The following is a 6024-nucleotide window of genomic DNA, read 5'->3' as shown; positions in this document are numbered from 1 at the left end:
AGAGCAAAGATATGGGTGTAGTACATAATATGCCTAAGGGGGAGCTGATGAGTTGATTTTGTTGAAACTAAAGATATACATATGCCCAGCTGGCGTGGCTCAGTGGTTGAGCATTGATCTATGAACCAGGAGCTCACAGTTCAATTCTCTGTCAGGGCACATGCCTGGGTTGCAGGCTTGATCCCCAGTGGGGGCGTGCAGACGGCAGTTGATCAATGATTCTCATCATTGATGTTTCTATCTCTCTCTCCCTTTCCCGTCCTCTCTGAAATCTATAAAAATATATTAAAAATACACACACACACACACACACACACACACACATATGCACATTCAAGAAGGATAACAAACTTCAAGTTGGGTATACACACACACACACACACACATTCAAGAAGGATAACAAAGTTCAAGTTGGGTTTGGGCCAATTTTAATAGAAAACCTCTCTGAAGGGCATTGAATGGCCAGAGGCAGCTCACAGAGATGCCTCCTACGAGGGCAAAAAAGGCAAAAAAAAAAAAAAAAAAAAAAAAAGGGAGCCTGAGCTGGGACTGAAGGGAAGAACAGATTCTGGGAGACATTTGCTGGCCTTGGTGACTATTAGAGGTGAGAATTTGAGCCTGGATGACTGGAGGATATTGATACCACAGAGGAGGTACTTTTTAAAACTATGCATGTAAAGAAAACATCAGTTTTGTATACTCTGAGACGATAGCAGTGCATCCATGAGGAAATGCAAAACTAAAGCTCTGTGGATCTGCTCCTGTTGGGGATATATAATTAGAGGCATCTGAGAGAGAGAGTAAAGCCATAAGAAAAGGGATGACAGAGAGGTGGATGGAAAAGAGGAAAACTCACTGAAGATCAAGGGAAGATTTTTGACAAAATAGGGGCTAATTGACATGGGAATAGGTGAGAGGGAAGGCAACTTTAAAAAGAGACTAAACTTGGCTCCTGGTTTATGTTCTCTTTATCTGTATATCCTCATATCCTAGCTTTACTTCAAATCTTTTCCTCCTAAAATATGTTCTTTTTATTTCTCTGCTGCCAAAACACTTATCACATCCTGCCTTGATTTACACAAACTCCTTCTCATGGGCCTGTTTCTCATCAGTTCCCTGTTTCTCATCTTTGCCAAATGTTACTGCCAAGTCCATTTTCTTTTCCTGCTGTTCAGACTATGTTTCTCCCAATCTGCTTTGGCTTCTCTTCACCTTCCGGCCTCGCCACGACTCTGCACCTGCTTACAATTCCTCCTCATCCTTCCTACAGCCCCCAGGCCACACCGCACCCCCACTCCTTCCTTTGGCTCTGTCATCTCTTCTGGCATCTGTAACTCTCAGATTCAGGCCCTCATCACTTCAGGCCAACACCCTATGTTGTCATCATCCTCCCCCATAGACCTCCCAACTCATGCACATCAGCAGGGCTCCTATTCCTGCTGCAAAGAATCCCAGCAAATCCTCTTCCGAGAGGAGCCTGCTAACTCTAATAACTGTATGCTGTGTGCTGCTTTCCCCCAGAGTGTACAAAAGAGTATCGCTTGTACTCTACTCTTTCCTGCCCCAATTACCTCTAGGGCCTTATAATGTTTTTTTCTGGAAGAACATGATTTCATTACTGTCAGATGATTTCTGTTCCTTGTAAAGTCCTTATTGGTGTTGCCTTGGGGTACTACATAAATAATACAAATCTGACAATGCCTCTTTGATGAGAAGGCTTAAACCCAACCAGTTTGTCCCAAAGCACCTTGAGTTTTGTTTCAGGAATACCTGGAAGAAGATCATATCTGTCTAAAAATGGGAGAAGATGAATGTACAGAAAGGAAGCTGTGATGTTTCTATTGTCCTCAACAAATAATGCACACAAAAAAAATGCATCTGAGTGAAAGAGAAATTCAGCCTGCATCACAGGTAGCTCAGCAGAACTCTTCTACAGCTATGGAGACTTTTCTCAAGGACATACCCTACAGTGGACACACAAAGCAACCATTTGCATCACTACCTTTGAATCTTTGCTCAAGCAAGTTTCACTCAGCAGAGATACTAAAGTACTTCATTTTTTATTAATTTCTGTATTTATAAATACAAAGATATGAAAAATAATAAACTAGCATATATGTCTCTAAGGGCATGATTTCAATGATTGCTGCTTATTCTTAAGTTTTCTTCTTAACAAGAAAAAAAGACTTGAATATGAATCACTTATTTAAATGCACTTGATATTTTCAGAAAATGTAGAAGTGGAATATCAAAGAAAGATATGTTCCTTTTTTGCATTTTATTTCCTTTATATGGTGAAGGAAAAAACCCTTAGTATTCAACATCCAAGCTTCATTTTCAACAAGAATCAGAAAATTGTCAAAGACAAACTGTTTTTCATCATACAAATGACTTGATCACAGATAATAAAATTGCACAAACCTCAAAGCCTAAATAACCATGTAAATGGGTTCTATGTTTTTTGAGACAGATGGTGGATCGCAACAGTGATGGGTTATGAATTCCAAAAAGATTGTCCTCCAGAATATAACATAAAATGACTGAAGAAGTGGATTTAAAATATAGTTAAAGTGGAACCAAAATAGAAAAAAAATCACATCTGTTTTAAGAGATCAAGAAGACAGAAACAGAGAACACGAAGATTGTATTAAAAGTAATCTGGGAAGAAAACCATTTTGAGTTGAAATATTATGCATATGAAAGAAATTGGAATGTGTTTCAACAGGATGAGTAGTGCTGTTTTATTCCATGTCATGTCTAAGAGTGCAGAAAACTGTAGCCTTCTGTGTCCATCAACCACCTTATCATTTGCCACTGTTCCAGAGGTATGCCCACCAGCCCCAGTCATTGTTGGGAACTCTTAAGCGCCTGCATCTAGCTCTTAGCTGGAACTATTATGAAAAAGGATTAAGATCTAATTAATGCAATCTTGCATTTCAGTAAAACTCAAAGGAACCCAAATGAAAGTATAAACTACTCTATCTAGGTAAGAGTGGGAAGTCATTATTTGTCAAAAGGCCAATAACAAACTCCAGGGAGGTGTGGGCAAATATGGGGTAGCAAAGAAATCAGGAGTGCTAATTTTAACACTGACTCTCTTGATATGTATTCTCAGGTCATTTAGCTATAGTATTTTACACACACACACACACACACACACACACACACACCCGCACACACACACCTGCTCCTGCATACATACCCAGCGTCCTTTCCCACCACTCTTTTTCCCTTTCTCTACACTCCAGTTCAGCCAGTCTTCCCTCAGAATGTGTCATGCTCCTTCCCTACTCAGAGACTTCACACCTGCTCTTCCTTGGCCTAGACCCTCCTCCCATTAGCCAACGTAACTCCCATTCAGGTTTCAACTAACCTTTGTCATTTCCTCTACTACAGCTTCACAGAAACTTGTGGGTTTCCTTCACTACAGACATCCCAGTTGTGATTAATTGTAATGTCTGTGTCTTGGGTAAAAGACAACCTCTTAGAGAAGAGGGATCCTCTCTTTCTTTTATTACTTTTTTTTTCCCCACTAACTGTATTCCTAGTGCCTAGTATAGGAATAGCTTAATGAATGTTGAATGAAAGGATAAGTGAAAGATTCTCCTGGTAAGGTATTATTTGAACACCTCACCAAATCCTGCTGCTACATATGCAGAGACCAATGTCTTGGGGTTCAAACAGAACGCCTCCTCTTGGTATGTAATTGCTTGACTTCATTTACTTTGGAGATACAGATGCAAACTTCAAGGCTTTCCCTAGGGATATTTTGGTGACCAGGGAAAGTAACAGAAGCCTGGAATTTAGGATTAGATGGGAACTAGAAAATGCCTCTGGCCTTGTTTGCCTGAAGAGGGAAGTGACTAGCCCCATTAATCTTAACTGGTGTGCAATGGAGACCTCATGGACCATGGCAGGGAGAGATCTCCCCAACACACAGCCTGTAAGTGGCAAATGACAGAGGGACTTCATGAGACCTGGAGCTATTTCATGGGAACCTGGATCATACTATGATCTACTTCAATATAAGGTTTGTCGATTATTTTAACATAATGCAGTGTGGTCATAGTACTTATGAGAGAGGAGCCCCTGGTCTGGGGAGTAGGATGATTTTTAACAAAGGCCATCAAGGTGAGTTGGGACCAGTGCAAGATCTAAGTAACACCCAGAGATCAAAGAGGAAAAGTGCTACTATTGTCAAGGCATATTGCTGACTGGCTGTGTGCTAGACATTATGAAGACTAGCTCACTGAGACCTGACTCCTTGGAGACAGATATCAGACAGTCTTGCTCAAAATTGTATTTCTGAGTTGGTATAGTATTAACATTCATGCATGCTTTCATTTTGTCCCACAGACCACCAGTAAGTTTGGGAAATATTTCACCTCTAACCCCTTCTTAGTCACATTGATGGGTAGTCCTGCAATAAAGAAGTCTTTGACTGAATTGATTATGAAAATTTGTATTTGGAAAACATCATGTGTCAATCAGGATAGTCTTCAGAAGGCTGCTGTATTGAACAACCTCTAAGCCTCAGTGGCTTAAAGTTTATTTCTCTCTCCTGCTACGTGTTCACTGTTGGTTGACTGGAGATCCTGTGGCATGCGGTCCTCACTCTGGGATCTAAGCATGTCTGGGTGCCCTAGCAGGGAACATAAATGTGGAGGAGAGACTGTTCCATTATGTGACCGCTGTTTGTCCCATTTCCTGGACTCGGGCCAGAATGGAGATTGCTTTCCACAAATCCCCCTTCGAGACTGTCTGGATATGATCTGATGTTCATTCTGACATAAATTAGCACCTTTCACTGCCTCCTGCTCCTGCTATGTGCTGGGTCCTGGAACAGGTTGTAGTTCTGACCTGGTCGAGCATGTAAAGTAATTTCCGTACCTGGTAGCATTCACGCACTAGTATCTGTAACTATCCCCCTCTCCACTTCTCACCCCGCACACACACACACACCATAGAATTCTTTGGTAAGTGGCCCAGGGATCCATTTTTGTCTTGCAGCCCCCTAAGACAGACCTCCTATGTAAGTTTCCTATATTAAACTCCAGACTGGAGTGGCCAGCCTCTTTCTTTGGTCTTTTCCTGCTGTTTACAAAGGTTGATTTCCAGTCTTGGTGCTGTTCCCTGGGTCTGTGCCTGCAAACAGTGAGTTCTGGAGGTTTTCACAGTGAAGTGTTCTAGTCTGAAAGTCACACTTGGATCATTGGCTAGAACTAGTCACATTGCCCCACCCAACCATGAGGGGCTGGGGAGGTACTGTCCTACCATGTGCCTGGAAAGTAGACAGCCGGAAATATTCAGTGAACAGCACTGACAACTAAACCTGTTAACCTGACTGAACTCCTAGGGTCATTAAAATCACTGCTGTTAATGGTTTTAAAAAATAAGAATTTATAATAGTTACTATTCAGGATTGTTAACCACCTCTGTTAAAGTTGCATGACCATACTTAATCGGGAATAAGAAATGGAAAGCTGATTTTTTTTTTTCACACTTATCTGGGGGGGTGGGGGGTGGGGAGCAGTGTCAAATGAACAATTCTTTGGAAATATTCTATGAAAACAATTTCTTCTCACCTGAAGTCTCTAGTAAATTCCTACAACAAATAAAATCTTTTACCAGCCAATTTTTCATTGCTTCTCCCCAATACAATCCTACATAAGAAAAGGCTTATATGCAAATTGTCCCCTCGGGAGTTCAACCAACTGGGAGTTCGACCACTTGTTATGATGTGCACTGACCACCAGGGGGTGGCGCTGAATGAAGGCGGGCAGGCCCCAGCCAGCAGCCAGTAGCTGGCGGAAGGAAGGCCCTGATCAGCCCTGATCGCCAGCCAGGCCTAGGTGCTCTACCCATGCACAAATTTCATGCACTGGGCCTCTAGTTGCTATGTAATAGAAAGCATGGATAATTCCACAGCACAGCCTATTTCTAGGCTACTAGAGGGAGGTATAAATGCCCATGTACAGTCTTCTTTACAGATGTGCAGAGTTAATGCTATCATCAGATAAATGC

Source organism: Myotis lucifugus, unplaced genomic scaffold (genome assembly GCF_000147115.1).
Source record: "Myotis lucifugus unplaced genomic scaffold, Myoluc2.0 scaffold_152, whole genome shotgun sequence".
NCBI lineage: Eukaryota > Metazoa > Chordata > Mammalia > Chiroptera > Vespertilionidae > Myotis > Myotis lucifugus.
This window is presented reverse-complemented; position numbering follows the sequence as displayed.